The sequence below is a fragment of the Dipodomys merriami genome, unplaced genomic scaffold (genome assembly GCF_024711535.1).
Source record: "Dipodomys merriami isolate MVZ:Mamm:240054 unplaced genomic scaffold, mDipMer1.0.p SCAF_16, whole genome shotgun sequence".
Lineage (NCBI taxonomy): Eukaryota > Metazoa > Chordata > Mammalia > Rodentia > Heteromyidae > Dipodomys > Dipodomys merriami.
The window spans coordinates 17673537-17684507 of NW_027202937.1; the positions used below are offsets into that span (position 1 = coordinate 17673537).

At 34.8% G+C, this 10971-nt stretch overlaps 1 long non-coding RNA gene across 1 annotated transcript; it reads right to left on the bottom strand.

Annotated features, from left to right (window-relative positions):
• Positions 1-837: 837 nt before the first annotated feature.
• Positions 838-9610, bottom strand: LOC138828400 (uncharacterized). Its single transcript, XR_011372237.1, has 4 exons — positions 9340-9610; positions 5926-5999; positions 1964-2161; positions 838-1123 (listed from the first exon to the last, which is right to left on the bottom strand). It is a non-coding gene; the product is annotated as an uncharacterized lncRNA (long non-coding RNA).
• Positions 9611-10971: the final 1361 nt, after the last annotated feature.

Here is a 10971-nt window from a genome sequence, read left to right on the forward strand (position 1 = left end):
GGGGCTTGAACTCTGGGCCTGGACTCTGTCCCTCAGCTCTTCAGCTCAAGGCAAGTGCTATACCACTTGAGCCACAGCACCACTTCCAAATTTTCCAACTTTTAAATCATATTGAGCATTGTTCCCCCAAAACTAAAAGCAAAAAGATCGTAATGATGGAATGACTTCTCTGAGTTCTACCTAAGCAGCAGTAAATTGTATTTTTCTTTTCCCAAATTTATCCTTGAGATCTTAATACACTGATTGTGTTGGAATTCTCCTTTCCCTTGCCGACCTGTAGAAAGGAGAAGCACAAAGGTAAAAAGTATACAGAAAATTGGAGATCAAGCAGGGAATTAAAAGGAGCAACTGGTCACAACGGTGATAGATGCCCCACCTCAAGGAAAAGCTTAGCTTGTAAATAGCAGCACACTGTACTTGTGTACCAACTAGGTTACAATGAGGTCTGGGTCTGCAAAACTGAGGAGCTTTGATTTCAATGTGAAATCAACTAAATCTGAAAAAGGGAAACTAGTCAAGGCACCTGAATCTTGTTGACATTGCTTGGAAATTGATGTATAAGACATTGCTTTATTTTTATGATTTCACGTCCATCTTTTACTTCTTGTAGTTTAACCTTCAGTTCACATAACAGTAATTCCACTCTCCTCTCAAATTCATTCTTCCCTGATCTGAACACTTCCTAACTTTTGTAGGTTCTTGGAAGGATCAAATAAAGAGCATGAAAACGGAAGTGTTTTGAAACATCTGAAGCTTTAATACCTTTCACTATGATAATTAATTCACATACTCAGATAACACCAGATTGGATAAATAGAAAATAAGACATTTGAGAAATGGAAAATCATTCAAGTAGTTCACCTTCAGGAAAATGAAGCCGATAGTCATTTAGTAAACCCTGTAATTATATTACAGAGCATTAGAGTAAGAAGATGCTCAAAATAGGAAAATGAGAGGAAAATAACATCTGGGGTGAGTTCAAACTTCAAGGTAAGTATAAAAGAAATTCCAACAGTCTGGTTTACTGAGTACTGGGATGCATGAATCATTAAAGAAAGTGTGGTCTGGTCGTCCCAGGAATTGCAAAAGGACAGAATGGTCACTCTCTGATGTGGTTTTCTCCCTGTGAGACCAAGCAAAAATGAATGAAGGAGATTAGGTCACTCTAAATGTTTTTTCCCAGTCTAAAAGTGATCATAAAAAATAAAGTCCTGGAAGTGGCATTGTGGCTCAAGTGGCGCTCTCCTTGAGCTGAAGAGCTGAGGAACAGCGCCCAGGCCCAGAGTTCAAGTCCCACAACCAACAACAACAACAACAAAAAGTCCTGTAACTTTAATGTAAATATATATATATATATATATTTAAATTTATTTTTTATGCCAGTCCTGAGGCTTGAACTCAGGGCCTGAGTGGTGTCCCTGAGCTTCTTTTCCTTGACACTATAGAGCTCTACCACTTGAGCCACACCTCTATTTACAGATTTTTTTTTTGGTCATCTTATTGGACATAAGAACCTGACTTCAAGACCCAAAGAAATATAGGTACCATGGTTTCTTCATTTGCATTAATTAGTATATTTCTAGGATAATTTTATCAGATGAGCAGAAAAGCTTAAAAAGCTATGTAAATATGACCATATAAAATGATGCTAAGTGAAATGAACCCCAAGATATGGAAACAAGAGGTCTTTCTTTGTTGCTTTTTTAATACTATGCGATTTTTTTTGTTGCCTTCATATGTTCTTCCCCCTATGGCGTATCCCCTGTTGTCACTGTATTTGATTTTGGTACTTTGCATCTTGTATATACATTCATCCATTTTGGGGTGGGGAAGGGGAATAACAAAATGCTGAAACAAACTTTACAACTTTGCAGGGGAGGTGAGGGAGGTGGGGGAGGGAAGGGATAGTAGGAGAAAAACAAAGGAGGGGGTAACAATGCTCCACAAGAAATGTACTCATTACCTTACTCATGTAACTGTCACCCCTCTGTACAGCATCTTTACAATAAAATAATTTTTTAAAAAAGAGTCTGGCTTCAAATCATGATCATCAGATCTCAGCCTCCTAAAAAGCTGAGATTACAGGTATGAACCAGTGACTGGCTCCAATGGCCACATTTATGGAGATTAGTCTGTTGAGTGGTCTCAGAAGAGAAGGCACCTATGAAAGTAGTAGAAAGACTGTTAGTTCTATTAAAACTTAAAGCAAGTTACTAGGAGGGGTCTAGTAACCATCTTTAACCACTATTAACGTAACCATTCATCCTTTGTTTGAATACTTAGAATATCTCATAACTACTTGATTCTGTTTCTTTCTAATATGTGCCAGAAAAGTTATTTCTCCTGACACAGACCAACACCAAGATTGCTAGCTTCACAATTAGTTAAATAAGAGGATGGGGAAGAATTTTGGTGAGTGTGATGACCAAATTCCACATGACAGGTATGATGAGTGATTCCTTCCGGAGCAGCAAAGAACTTGAGTATCTACCTGGTTTTATTTTCTTCCATCCACCCTGATGGCTATAATGATCAGTAAATATCCTTCACTAAGTAGCTGTCACCCCACAGTGAGCTATAACACGGACCCCCATAGTAGCTCCAACCTGAACAAAAACAAATATTAACATATACATTGGCAACACAGATTAAACTCAAAGTAATTTAAAAAGTATATCAATCTGTTGTTTTCTAAATCCTAATTTAAACTTGACCCACATCAAAAATAATTAGCTAGGGGGTCTTCAATTCTATATATGGATAGGTATTATGGGTATGTATAGCAACAAAATGGCAGCAGATGGGTTACGCTATTGTCAATGTTACATTTGTATTTCTTTGTCAATTTTACATTTTTATTTCTTTTAATTCCCTGATCCATCAGATTAGTAATATATCAAGATTAATACTAAACTATTGCCTCACTGAAATGTTGCTAAACAGAGGAAGATGGAAACAGAATAAGAAAGGAAGGAAATTGAATTAGAGAGACTCTACATTGGGTCACGAGGAGGGATGGCACAGCTAAAGATAAAGCTAACCTTCCAAGTTTGCCTGAGAGGCTGAGTACAAGCTGGAAGTGAAGAACCAGGTTAGGCTATATACTATCAATTATACCAGAAAGAAACTCCACTCATTAATAATATGCTGAAGCTCAAATCAAAGTTCAGATGAGTAAGAGCAGCTTATTAATGTATATATAGATACTGAAATACAAGAACAGAGGTATATCTGAAACCAATTACAATAATAACTATCAGAAAAAGCACACTACAAAGGCCTGGTAAATGGACCAAAAGGAGCCTTGTCAGATGAAAAGAACAAGAAGAAATGAAGTAGAACACTAAAATGCAAACACTTGGATCCACAGCCTGTTCAGAAGTGACCAGAGCACACAGAAGGTTCGGCATCTAGCACAGAGACTCAGAAACAAACACAGAGTTCTTAACTATGTGCTTCTGTCCAACTTAGATCATGTGGTTATATGCATGTTGCAGTGAAGGCAGGCAGCTGTTGGATCTTGCTCTAACCTTGAATCACAGACAATGCTATTTGTCATTGTGTTTCTCATTACACTACAAAGAACTATGATTGAGGCCTCCTTTTATACTATGAAACCCTCCTTAGTTATATATCAGATATTTGAAGACCTTGGTCATATAATAACTTTTTCAAAGAACAAAATTATACATTTTCTCATGTAGTAATAGATGAGAACCCTGAGATTTAGGGTATTTTGCTATCCTGATTGCTTACATATGGACATTTGATACAGATAGGAGCCAAAGTGCCATGGAAAGCATACATGTAAATACATGTTCCCGTACAACTATAAAGGTGCATAGGTATGCCTATGCTATATACATTACCATGTTTCTTTATCACAATAAGCTCTTTGTATATGAGATATAATCATGTGTTTCTTCAACTCTGTCCTTCTTGTGAGAGCTTTTCTTTATGTTTTATTTTTTATATATACTTGTTCTTGGATATTGTGCCTGTTTACAATTGACAAAAACTGGAGAAAACTTTCCTTTCATTTAGTTACCATTTTTCTCATAAATAAGAAAAATGTTTATGGTTCTACTATTCAGGATATTCAACATATCTTATTCATCAATCTTCTCCAAGACTTAATTCTTGCCTATTTAAATCTTGAATTTTTCTTACTTACAGATGGTAGTAGCAACTTAATTCTTCAACCCTAAAATAAGATGCTAAGTATGTTATTTTGCTAATTCAAGAGGCAAAAATAAACAGCAAGGGTCATTAAAACTTGACATCATGAAAATGAAAGGTAACTTGAGTATGCCAACATCTGTGGGCATAGGTTTTTCATTTCCCTTCTGAGATATTGTAAAATGAAATTTAAAAATAAGAGTATTCACAAGACATTATGTTAAAATGAACTTGTGAGGCAGGGGACAGGAGGGGAAAACTGGGAGAAATCAAGGGAAGGGGTGATGTTATTCAAAAAGAAATGTACTATCTGACTCATGTAATTGTAACCCCTCTGTACATAATCCTTGTAGTAACAATAAACAAAATAAGAGTATTTTTTAAATTAGTACATTAAATGTCTAAGATTTTTTTTAAAAGAACATTTTCTTGTCCCCTGATATCCTTTTCTTATTCCCTGATATTGGGTAATGTTTTTGAAAATAGTATTAGGCATTATTTCACTGAACTGCAGCTAACTTTGTCTACTGAAAGATGATCTTGTTCTATACAGTATCCATGGGAATGTTCAGATTGTTCAGTACAGGATATAAAAAAATGTGTTGGCCAGGCACTGGTTGCTCATGTCTGTGTTCCTAGCTTCCCAGAAGGCTGAGATCTGAGGATCAAAGTCCAAAGCTGGCCCAGGTAGAAAGGACCCTGAGACTCTTATCTCCAATTAAACATCAAACAGCCAGTGGCTCTGGTGGAGTACCACACTTGAGAAATAAAGAAAACAAACAACAACAAAAAGGTGTCCAAAACATGAGTTCAATCCCCAGCACAGTTACAAAAAGATATATTTTGTTGTATTTAAAAATGATTTATTATCAGCCTCAAATTTTCGTAAACTTGAATCTTCTGTCTTCCTTATATCTACTATGAACTCTAATAAATGAAAGGAAGGAAGGAGAGGGAAGAGAAAAAAAGAAAGAATGAAAGAAGGGAAGGAAGTAAGGGGAGGGAGAGAAGAGAGAAAGGAAAGAAAGAGAAAGAAAAGAAAGAAAGAAAGAAAGAAAGAAAGAAAGAAAGAAAGAAAGAAAGAAAGAAAGAAAGAAAGAAAGAAAGAAAGAAATGAAAGAAAGAAAGAAAGAAAGAAAGAAAGAAAGAAAGAAAGAAAGAAAGAAAGAGGGAGGGAGGGAGGGAGGGAGAGAAAAAAGGAGAGTGAGGAATGGAAGGAATTAGGAATGGAAGGAGGGAGAAGAAGGAAGGAGGAAGAAGAGAGAGAAGTATAAAAAAAGAATAGAGAAAAATAAAGAAAAAAAGGAGGCTGAAAAAAAAATTAACGAAGAGTAGACACAAATAAACTCCACTTGAACATACTGAAAATACTTGAATGTGTGAAACCTAAAACAGAATTTTAGAGGACAATGTTTCAAACAATGTTTGAAAGAAAGGGATGGCAAAGATGATATATTCTTGGCCTAAGGAAAGACAAATAATATTATGTTGGGTGGAAAAATCTCTAAGAAGTTCCAGGGTCATTCTTGAACATTTGTAGCCACTAGAAAGTGAAAGAAAAAACAATGAAAGGAATGAGACATAGAGAAGTAGCCTCACATTCTGCTTATAAATTTGATATGAATTTCTGGCACAGCTTACTATGTGACAGAAAGGAAGATGGAAGGAATATTCCAACCATTATTCAATATGTTAACAAGTCAATCCCATGCAGAAAGGTTGTTGCCGATAGGTTACTTGACCTACCTGATTTTATGATTGCCATGGCAAGACTTGGTATCACTGGGAGTCGCCAAATATAAAGTGTCTTGTGGAGTTTCCTGAGAAGAAAGAAACACAGAGAAATCAGAGACCATGATACAAATTGCTCTTCAAAGTTGGTCATTGTTACTGCTTGATTATAAATTGACCCCAGTAGACTTGTATATTAAAAGCTTACTCCCTGAAGCAATATAACAGACCAAGTCCTTTTTAGAAATGATTGTACCATAATGTCTCTTCCTTCTACATGGAATCCATTCATTGATTGAGTTATCATTTGATGGTGTTCTTGGGAAATGATGAAAACTTTTAGAGATGGGGCCTCGTTGGAGAAGTCACGGGAGACACTTTCTTGGAAGCTACATTTTATCTGGCCCATTTTTTTTTGGTCTCTCCATTCTTCCCAGCTACCAGAAAGTGAGCAGGTCTCCTCCATCGCATACTGTCCTCCATGATGCTCTCCTCACCTCAGGCCCAAAGCAAGGGAATCAATGACTAGTAGCTAAAATAAGGCCTTACTCCCTTCAATTGTTTTCCTCACGTATTAGATTTTCCACAGTGATGAAAACCTAATACAGTAATAAAATAGCTTATTTTGTCAGAATCCTGCTACAACCCTAGTAAGCTAGAAACTTAACTCTTTTTCCATTAGCAATGATTTTTTCTACTTAAGTAAAAATCCTTAACTGCTTAACAAACAGCATATAATTTGTTGTGACAAGTATTCAGAATCTTGGAATTTATTCTTATATAACCCTCTCTGCAAAGATAAGGCCTAAGTTATAAACTCTTAATTTGGGGCTATAATGAAAACAAGAGTTTGAATGTCATCTCTATGAACTATGCTAAAATGTGTATTATGCAAGGGAAAATATATGTCATGAAATCTTCCCTCACATTGCAAAACATCATATTTGGTTTTATGTTTGGAATGACAAATTTTCTTATGCTTGGAATAACCTACAAGAAAATACTTATTTTTTTTAACAAGGATAAGCCCATGACATTTCACAAAGCCTTTGGTCTTAACCTTGGAAATCTGGCTGCTTAGGATAAAGGCAGAGAAAATGAGCAGGAAAGCTCCAAAGGGGAAATGCTATTATTAAATGCAAATATATTCATTAAGAAATTGGCCAAATAGAAAGATATATTTGACTTTTAATGAATTTTTTTAAACACTCAAGTATTAGCAGGTGTGCATTTTAACTTGACCTTTGACCTGAAGCATCAGTGAATGGATGGAAAGGGGGCTGGATGATAAGATGTCACTTGGGCCTTTCCAGTTTACCTGTTATATAGACTTGTTAGGTACAATTTAAAATTCCTCCAAAGCTGGAAAAACAAAGGAGAGGGTAATAATACTCGATAGGAAATGTACTCATTATCTTACTCATGTAACTGTAACCCCTCTATACAGTATCTTTACAATTATATATATATGTATATATATATATATATATATATATATATATATATATATAAAGAATCCTATCACTACATTTATATCAGTGATCAAATAAACCAAGAATAACATCTAAACTCATTTTCTTCTTGGGAATGATTTGTAAATAGTAATGTAAGTAAAGACTTCATTTGAGTTAAAAAAAATCCTCAGAAGCTGTCTTATTTTCACTTTTGTATCTGTGGCTTCCTGTGGAATAACTTAAAGCTACAAACTCATCATTTTTATGGGATCATTATTCTGAGATATATTGGTAGAAGTATCATGATATAATATAAATACTACCTATATATATTTTTTATTATTTTAAAGTGCTTATGCACACAGGTGTCAACTCAACACATGAATTTATGTGCACAATGCGCCTTACCTCTATTTTAAGCCATTGATAAGCAAACATTTTTCGACAAAATGTTTGTGAGATAAAGTGGGATTATTACAATTATCTGAGTAATTCCTAAATGACATACAAACATACCTATTTACCTTTCCCCATTATACCCAGTGAAAGGATTAACTTGTACAGTGTCTAAAGTTAAAATATTCAAGTAATATTGGTAAAATCAGGACACAAGTGTACAATTTCTCCAACATTTGGAACTGAGCACTAAAACCAGAGCTTCTATTCAATTATCATTATTTGAGTCTTTAAGGAATTTAAAAAGTAAAACTCATTGATAATTCCATGAACAATTGATTAGGTCCTTCAGAGCCTGACAAACAATTTGCTGTTAGTTATCTCATCTGCTACTAGGAAAGCAATGTTTTAAGTGTCTTGAGCAGAAATGAAATATAGATTTGTATAGTTATCTCATAAATGTCTCTTTAATGTCCATATGTTAGAAATTTGGCCCATGGGGTAGTTACTATTGGGAGATGAAAGAATCTTGAAGAGGTGGGTCCCAGGGGGAAGTCTTTAGGTAAAGGGGATAGTGAGATATTGCTCCTGTTTCATCTTGACTTCTCAGCCATAAAGTAATGCTTTATTCTTCCATACATTCATACTTTCCTGCCATGATGTGCTGTCTTGCCACAGACTCAAAAAAATGGAATCAATCACTCAGAGACTGAAACCTCCCAAACTGGGAATCAAGATAAACCCTTTCTCTTTTGAAGCTGATTATCTGATATATTCACTATAGTGATGAAAAGTGGATGATACACATACTTGTAAAAGCAAAAGCAATGAATGCTGTTTGAGGTTACTTGAAAGAAACGTATCATCTGAGTGCTTATTTCAATAGTAAACTTCATTTATGGAAAGGAAAGTTTGCCAGATAGTGATTTCACATACTTTGATAACATTCTTCAGTGATTAAAAATATGCTCTATGTGAACTTAATGACAGTTTCTGTAAACCAAACATGAAAACATTCTCAGAAATTTCATGGCTGTTTCCCCTGTAAATAAGTAATGATCTTCATTTATTCCAAAGGAATAAATGTTTTCAAGGGCATCTGAAACTTATCCTACAGTTATTAGTTTCTATTCACTGTCTTTATCTACCAAGCAAATGCCCTTTTCAGAAAGAAATGCCTTTTTTCTCATCTATTCAGCTAACTTATAAGGTATAACTACAAAATGGCCCACAGAAGAAAGAACATTCAAATGCCACATCACCTATAATAGTAATAATAACATTGCTTCTCTCAACTGGTCGACAGATAACCTTTTACCTTTTTTTTAATCTGCAAGAATACTGTAACTTTCATTCTACTAATGATATAGAAGTGACAAGTGAAAAAAGTTAAATGAGCATTTTATGACAAATGCAAGGCTCCTATTAGTAGAAGAACTTTGATAGACCAAAATGGTAGATAAATCAAAAACCAATTGGAAGAAGAAAAAAAATTAATAGCTTCTCATCTCTTATCTTTACAACTTATTAAGAAATCATCTAATAAGTGTATTGTTTTTGTAACATAATTTAGACTCACACTCGAATTCTTTTTGACAGTGGCAATGATTCCTTAGAAGCTCCAATTGCTTAAAACATTCCATATCCCTTCTGCAATCTCTTTGGAAACCTAATTACCTTGGCAATTTTTTTCTTTGAATAATGAGTTTCTCAGTGTGTCTTCAAAATCATATCTTTAGCTCCTCACCAGGACTTGCCATTGGCAATGTAAAATGTTCAGTGGAGATGTGAACACAAGCAAAGTAGGTGAGAAGAAATGTAACTGTAATGACAAGTAAAGGTTTGGGCATTCAATGCCATGTTTCTATCCAGTAAAAAATGTGTTTACTTCATTTTCTTATCTGTAACATGTGATATTCAGTCAAATTTATTCCATTTAACTCTAACTTTCAAAATACTATGATCTAGAAAAATTAGAGATTGTCCAGAGGTTGCCCTTTGCGATGATAAATCATCTTGATGAATAAACAGATTGAAATTGAATTGGACATGGGCAGAAGAAAATGGAAAAGGGCCAATGATGAATATCCAGGTGGAAATAACCTGTAGGAAGGAAGAGAATTTTATGAATATTATAGAAGCAGAATAATTGTGACCTACCAACTGGATTAGTGTGATGTACAGAAGAATAAATGAAAGGAAGTAAACACAGTTCTGGGGTGCTGAGCCAGGGTAACTGAGAAGCTATTCAGTTGAGAGAAAACACAAATCACTGTAGAGGCTTTGCAATAAGTCAGAATATTTTACTTAAAGACATACAAGTTGATGATTCTGATAGGTAGGTAGAAGCTCAGAACAGAGTTGAGTAAGTTAGCCATAAGAGTATAAAGCTGAATAGAAAAACAAACTTAGATAAGGACTTGGAGTTTAGCCCCAATAATAAATACTTGTGCCCAGTAAAAGAAAACAAAGCAAAACAAAACAGAACACACTGAACTACTTATCTGACTTGTTGACATGAGTTTTGTTATTTGATGATTTTTTTTATTTTTGTTTTTGTTTTTAGAAAACTAACATTTTTGTTCAGGCCAAGGATAACATCATTTATTGTAGGTGCTCAAAGTACAGAATGCACATACTTTCTCTTACTTTTGTGTCTTAGTTAATTTTGTCCAGCATTTTTAAGTTTATTCCTTATATTTCACATCCTATTATTGGATGCAAAGTGATTGACAGCATTATTATCTCCACTGCTGAGTGTACACAGGACCACAAGATATTACACTTGAGAATTTTTACTTTTTAATATTAATATTACTCCAGCAAATTTAAAGAAGTGGCTTAATGTAATTCTTTATTATACATGGAAATATCTAACACTCCACATTACAGATGAGGTTTTCTCAGCAGTGGAAATTCTGATGTTGGGCTAGCAGAATATTCTGTTTGGACATTGGTTCTTAGTGTTGGAGGATGATTAGCAGTGACTCTGGGCTGTACCTGCCTGATGCCAAATAGTACCTCTACCTCCACATATGATCATCCAGAATGTCTGCAGACATTGACAAAGGTCCCTGTAGACACAAATCACACACTAACTCTTCCAAAACACCACTCTTTTATGACAATAGGATTCATGACATTCTACCCCCCACCCCTAATACGTACCCTGGAAATTAAGATAAATCCCGAAACAGGAATACTATTCTCT